The sequence below is a fragment of the Adiantum capillus-veneris genome, chromosome 12 (genome assembly GCF_014529385.1).
Source record: "Adiantum capillus-veneris isolate H3 chromosome 12, ASM1452938v2, whole genome shotgun sequence".
Taxonomy (NCBI): Eukaryota; Viridiplantae; Streptophyta; class Polypodiopsida; order Polypodiales; family Pteridaceae; genus Adiantum; species Adiantum capillus-veneris.
The window spans coordinates 32,849,360-32,856,396 of record NC_140942.1 but is presented as its reverse complement, the minus strand read 5'-3'; positions in this window follow the sequence as shown (position 1 = coordinate 32,856,396).

The following is a 7,037-nucleotide window of genomic DNA, read 5'->3' as shown; positions in this document are numbered from 1 at the left end:
CAAGCAAGTGTGTGAAGGATTGGAAGTTGAGGTCGAAGAGCTTCATGAACAAAGTGCACGATCGACGGATGATGTAAGTTTGGATTTTTAACTGGAGGTTAGTGGTGAGAAGATTCTTGAACCTAGAAATGAGCTTTCAAATACTAAAGTTGATGCGAAGAGCAATGAAGAAGTGGAGCTTGATGGAAATCATGTTATGGTTGGGGTTTGGCAATTAAGTTATGGTTATGGTTTTTGCAATAATGGTATGGCAATCATGTTATGGTTATTGTTTGGCAATGATGGTATGGCTCTTGTGGTTATGGTATGACAAGCAGGTTATGGTTATGGTTATGGTATGGAAAGCATATTATGTTTATGGTTTTCCAAATATGGTGTGGCAATCATGTTATGGTTATGGTTATGGTTATGGTTATGGTTATGGTTATGGTTATGGTTATGGTTATGGTATGACAAGCAGATTATGGTTATGGTTATGGTTATGGTATGGCAAGTGGGTTATGTTTATGCTTTTGCGGTTTTCAAGTCATATTTAAATTATGGATAGAAAATCTTCATGCCATTGTGCCTTTGGTTTGGGAGTCGACATTATGGTTATGCTTTTGGAAACTTGTCATGTTTAAGCTTTTGATTTTGTAGTTTTGTTATGCTTACAATTTTGCTAATTTGTACTCACTCGCTTTTCAGCGTCAAATTTTAGGTGGAGTACGGTTGCTTGTGCACTCTTTCTTTGGACAGAGAAGGTTGTTTCCTGCTACTGCAATACATGCAACATCAGTTCCCAGTCCTCTCTGTCCTTCTTTTTTTTTGCAAGTTTTGTTGCCAGTACAGGTATCGGTATATGTGTTGAAATGCACCTTGAAATAGGTGTTGGTAAAGAAAAAAAAAATCGGTGTCTATTGGAGCGCAAATACCGGCATGTGCTCCATTGTGTGTTTTGATGGTGACTATACCGATGCATATACCGACAATACGATACCGATGGTTATTTTGATGCTTATTCCAAGGCTTTTTACTTTCAAAACAAGCTTTGAGTCATTGATATCCGTGTTGATTTTCTAAAATTTGAAATATGAGAGCAAAAGTAAAAGCCTTCTTGGTAGAGTGGGAAGAGAGGCAGCTTGAAAATGTCAAAAAATAAATAGAAAACACTATTGAATATTATCGCTCTCCTCCACTCTATTTGCATATTTTTTATGCTCATTCCCTCCCGAGTCTGGCACGTACCACAATGCACTTTGTAGGCTTACCGTGACTGTGTGTGTGTGTGTGTGTGTGTGTGTGTGTGTGTGTGTGTGTGTGTGTGTGTGTGTGTGTGTGTGTGCACGTGTGTGTGCGTGTGTGTGTGTGTGTGTGTGTTTAAGAAAGATTATCTAACAATAGTTTGATTTCACAAACTATTGAACCATACAATGGGACTAGAGACCAGCCAACATGTAAATAACAGATCGTATGTATACATTAGAGTTAAGACTACAATTGACATTAGACTTGATACTTACATATAGTGTATTACATGTTATTATCATAGAATCATATACAAGGGTCATCTATCAATAATAAAAATAACCAAACAGTGGATGATCTTTTGCTATTGCTACAGTTGTCATTGTAATCCCAAGGAAAGAATCTCTTACCTGTCACCATCCAAGAAACATAAACCTGTCAGAACTGGCATTACTTGGGAAGACATGTGTCAGCAACTCCCTCCCCTTGTTATTGGTGTCAAAAATTACAACACAAACTAGCACCATAACATAGATCAAATATTAAGTTCAAAGAATAAGCCATTTATTTACAATAATTTTTACGTCATTTAATTCTAGAAAAAATCGAACAACATCTTCATTGTAATTTGAATCAATTTTCAAAAGCTTAGTCCAATGACATCTTATCTGAGACCCTCATGTGAGGATTAAGGAGTATGTGCAAAGTAAAACACTAACACTAATTTCAAAAGTGATGTATCTATTCAACAAAGAGAAAAGTGTTGAAAAGCAGTTCCCATTACTGAATTTACGAAAGTGAATATACTCAACTATAGCCATACAACTATAGTCCTACATCTACCACCATAAATGTAAAAAAGGTCGGCATCAAGTGTAAAAAACCATGTAGTAACAAGAAGTTTGAACTACGTAGTAACATCTTGCTCAAGATCTTTCATTAACCAAATGACTAACGTAGTTAGCAACCTAGGCAGATACCAGTGCCAATGGATCCTCAAATCAGGTCTACCAAAACCATGTTGTGAGGCGGATGTTTAAATTGTCCTGTAAAGTCAGCATACAAAGCATGTAATTATTATTAAAACCAAAGAGAGGTAGCATTACAGGACCCAAAAAGTGCATCAGAAAGTGCCTCAAAAAGTACAAATACGCAAACTTTATCATTATTTTGTACCATTTCTGGCTTAGAGGGAATACACACCAGTATTAGGAATATGCCTCCTATGACTGAATATAGATCCAAATGAGTAAAAACACCTTTTCCTTAACTTTCCACTGAGACTTCTCAAATCCTTCTATGACTGAATGTAGATCCAAATGAGTAACTAAAAAAACCATTTTCATTAAGTTTCAGCTAAGCACGAATTATGCCAGCAATTTTCTTGTGCATCTGGCCATTTTTCAAAATTAACAGTAGAACATCATCCAAATGCATTATAGGACTCAAAAAGTGCATCAAAAAACCGGTTCAAATTTTACACAAATCTGCTTGCAAACCCTAAAGTCTAGTAGACTCACCACAATGTTCAATACCATGGCTTGGAATCTACGTTATGAACTATGTATAGGTAGGTAGCCAAGTAAATGCAATGAGATAAAAGGTCAAAGTTCCTTAAATGTCGACACAAATCTTTTTTAGAATACATACATGTATGCTGAATAATGAAGACAAATCAATCTTTAGAGAATCCAAAACTTTTAAATGTACTAAGTAGGTGCATAAGCACCTACCTGTATGCCGTTTCGGATGTAACCAGGGATCATCGACCTGGTGGAGAGATGCAGATGCTTATCATCTGATGAATGTTGGAAAGGGACAGGGCAAAGAAGTGAGAAGGCTGATTCCACTTCTAACAAAAACTCTCTTGTAAGTGTGTGTGTGTGTGTGTGTGTGTGTGTGTGTGTGTGTGTGTGTGTGTGTGTGTGTGTGTGTGTGTGTGTGTGTGTGTGTGTGTGTGTGTGTGTGTGTATGTGTGTGTGTGTTTCAGTCGTTTACACAAGGTTCAATGACGGACATGACCTATAGGTGAGCTATAGGGGTTGTGGATACTTGAGCAGGGTGAAAGAGCATGTGAAAGTGCATGCCAAAGAAAAGGGCTCAATTATGTGTGTGTGTGTGTGTGTGTGTGTGTGTGTGTGTGTGTGTGTACAGATCTTAGTTCAACGTGTGTGTGTGTGTGTGTGTGTATAAGGCAATCACAGAGAACGCGATTCTACTAAAAGGATAAGCATGTGTAGCAAGGGACAAAAAACACTCTTGATAGGGTTTACAAAGAGAAGATAAGGAGAGACACTGAGTTCCCATTTTAAATTCCACCTTACGAGTCTTGTGGAGAGAGAGAGAGAGAGAGAGAGAGAGAGAGAGAGAGAGAGAGAGAGAGAGAGAGTAGTTGCATGCACATGAGAAGCAAATGAGCTCTTGTTTTTATCTGCCAAGTGCCAAAAAAGGCCTTAGACAACTAGGACAAAGGGAAGGTAGGTGGGGTAGTTGCTGTGGAAATCACTTCTCAGAAAGTTCCAACATTTCTATACAGTAATAAACTTATATAAAAACTTATTTATATATCAAAGTCCTTGATGCATCAAGATTCAATACCCAATTTAACCGATACAGGCTTGAGAGAGAAATCAAAGTGTATGCAAGTATCAGTAGAGAATATGTGCCGAGGAATACACATATACCCATATGCATGTGAGGGTCTCGTCAAAAGAGGCTCAAGGGTGTGATAAGAGAGTCAAAGATACGAGCACATTAGAAAAATAAGTGTGTGTATACCAGATGTTGGAAATCCAAGGCAACAGTCAAAGAAATTTAATTTTGTGTTAAGCGCCCATCATGGATTACTATACTAATGATAATATAAGATCAAAATTTTGACTACTGGAGAGAATGTGGATTTAAGGGCTATGACCATAGTATTTGTACGTAAAAGGAGGGATTGTGAGCGTAGGAAAGACCTGCAACCTTTTGGATTTAAATTGTACTATATTTTAACCATTTCGAGAGAGGCTCTGAGGCTATCAAATGATAAAAATAGTTGAGTTCTCTACTATACAAATTGTGTGTGTGTGTGGCCCTTCCCCATCCTTGAGGAGCGGATCCACATGGTGGGAGGTAGGGCCCACCATGTGGAACCCTACCTACAACCAAATAAGAACAATTTAGAGACAAAAAATATCCAAATAATCAACATGAAGTGTCCAAATAGGCATTTATCATATCCAAATAATCAACATGAAGTGTCCAAATAGGCATTTATCATATGGAAAAAGGTTACCATTTTGGTAAAGTGGTGCCAATAGGGCTAAATTATATACGCATCACATTCCTAACACATCCATCTAATTAAGTATTCTTGGTCAAGGATAGAGTCAAAGAGACTCTACCAGTCTAAGGCAATCGAACCATATGATATATGGGGTTCCCTAGATTAGGAGTCGTGGTCCCAACCCATCCCTTTGGATGAGGTGGGTCGAGTCAAAACAATTATAGTAGACCTAGGCCCATAGTATGGTGCTAACCCGACCAAAGGCTAGCTAGAGACAAGTGTGTGTGTGTTTAAGAAAGATTATCTAACAATAGTTTGATTTCACAAACTATTGAACCATACATTGGGACTAGAAACCAAACAACATGTAATTAACCAAACATTATGTATACATTAGATAACAAGTAGATAAATTTAAGACTACACTTCACATTTAGACTTGATACTGACATATAGTTTATTACATGTTATTATCAAAGAATCATATACAAGGGTCATCTATCAATAATAAAAATAACCAAATAGTGGATGATCTTCTGTTATTGTTGCAGCTGTCATTGTAATCCCAAGGAAAGAATATCTTATCTGTCACCATCCAAGAAACAAGCCTGTTAGAACTAGCATTACTTGGGAAGACAGGTGTCAACGACTCCCTCCCCTTGTTATTGGTGTCAAAAATTACAACAAAAACTAACACCATAACATAGATCATGTATTAAGTTTAAAGAATGATCCATTTATTACGATAATGTTTATGTCATTTAATTCCAAAACAAATTGGACAGCATCTCCTTTGTAATTTGAATCAATTTTCAAAAGTCCGGTCCAATGCCAACTCATCCAAGACCCTCACGTGAGGATTAAGGCTCTTTTAAAAAAACATTGGAGTATGTTCAAAGTAAAACACTAACACTAATTTTAAAAGTTATGCATCTGTTCAACAAAGAGAAAAGTGTTGAAAAGCAGTTCCCATTGCTGAATTTTCTAAAGTGAATATACTCAACTACAACCATACAACTATAGTCATACACCTACCACCATAAATGTGAAAAAGGCCAGCATCAAGTGTAAAAAACCATGTAGTAACAAGAAGTTTGAACCAGGTAGTAGCATCTTGCTCAAGATCTTTCATTAACCAAATGACTAACGTAGTTAGCAACCAAGGCAGATACCAGTGGAAATGGCTTCCCAAATCAAGTCTACCAAAACCATGTTGGATGTTTAAATTGTTATGTAAAGTCAGCATACAAAGCATGCAATTATTATTAAAGACAAAGAGAGGTAGCATTATAAGACTCAAAAAGTGCATCAAAAAGTACAAACATGCAAACTTTATCATTATTCAGTACCATTTCTGGCTTAGAGGGAATACACATCAGTATTAGGAATATGCCTCCTATGACTGAATATAGATCCAAATGAGTAAAAACACCTTTTCCTTAACTTTCTGCTAAGACTTATTAGATCCTTCTATGACTAAATGTAGATCAAAATAAGTATCTTAAAAAAACGTTTTCATTAACTTTCAGTTGAGCAGGAATTATGCCAGCAATTTGCTTGTGAATCTGGCCATTTTTCCAAAAATAACAATAGAACATCATCCAAATGCATTATAGGACTCAAAAAGTGCATCAAAAAACCGGTTTGAATGTTTCACAAATCTGCTTGCAAACCTAAAGTCTAGTAGACTCACCACAATGTTCAATACCATGGCATGGAATCTATGCTATGAACAATGTACAGGTAGGTAGCCAGGTAAATGCAATCAAATAAAGGTCAATGTTCCTTAAATGTTGACACAAATCTTTTATAGAATACATACATGTATGTTGAATAATGAAGACAGATTGATTATTAGAGAATCCAAAACTTATTAATGTGTGTAGGTGCATAAGCACCTACCTGTATACTGTTCCGGATGTCATCAGGGATCATCGACCTGGTGAAGAGATGCATATGCTTATCATCCAATGAATGTTGGAAAGGGACAGGGCAAAGAAGTTAGAAGGCTGATTACACTTCTAAGAGAAACTCTCTTGTGTGTGTATATGTGTGTTTTTCAGCCTTCTACATAAGGTTAGATGGCGAACATGACTTGCAGGTGAGCTATAGGGGTTGTGGATACTTGAGCAGGGTGAAAGAGCATGTGAAAGTGCATGCCAAAGATAAGGGCTCAATTCAGTGTGCGTTTGTGTACAGAGCTCAGTTCAACGTACGTGTGTATGTGTGTACAAGGCTATCACAGAGAATGTGATGCTACTAAAAGGATGAGCATGCGTAGCAAGGGACAAAAAACACTCTTGATAGGGTTTACAAATAGAAGATAGGGAGAGACACGGAGTTCCCATTTTTAATTCCACCTTGCAAGTCTTGTGGAGTGTGTGTGTGTGTGTGTGTGTGTGTGTGTGTGTGTGTGTGTGTGTGTGTGTGTGTGTGTGTGTGTGTGTGTGTGTGTGCAGATGCATGCACATGAGAAGCAAATGAGCTCTTGTTTTTATCTACCAAGTGCCAAAAAAGGCCTTAGACAACGAGGACCAAA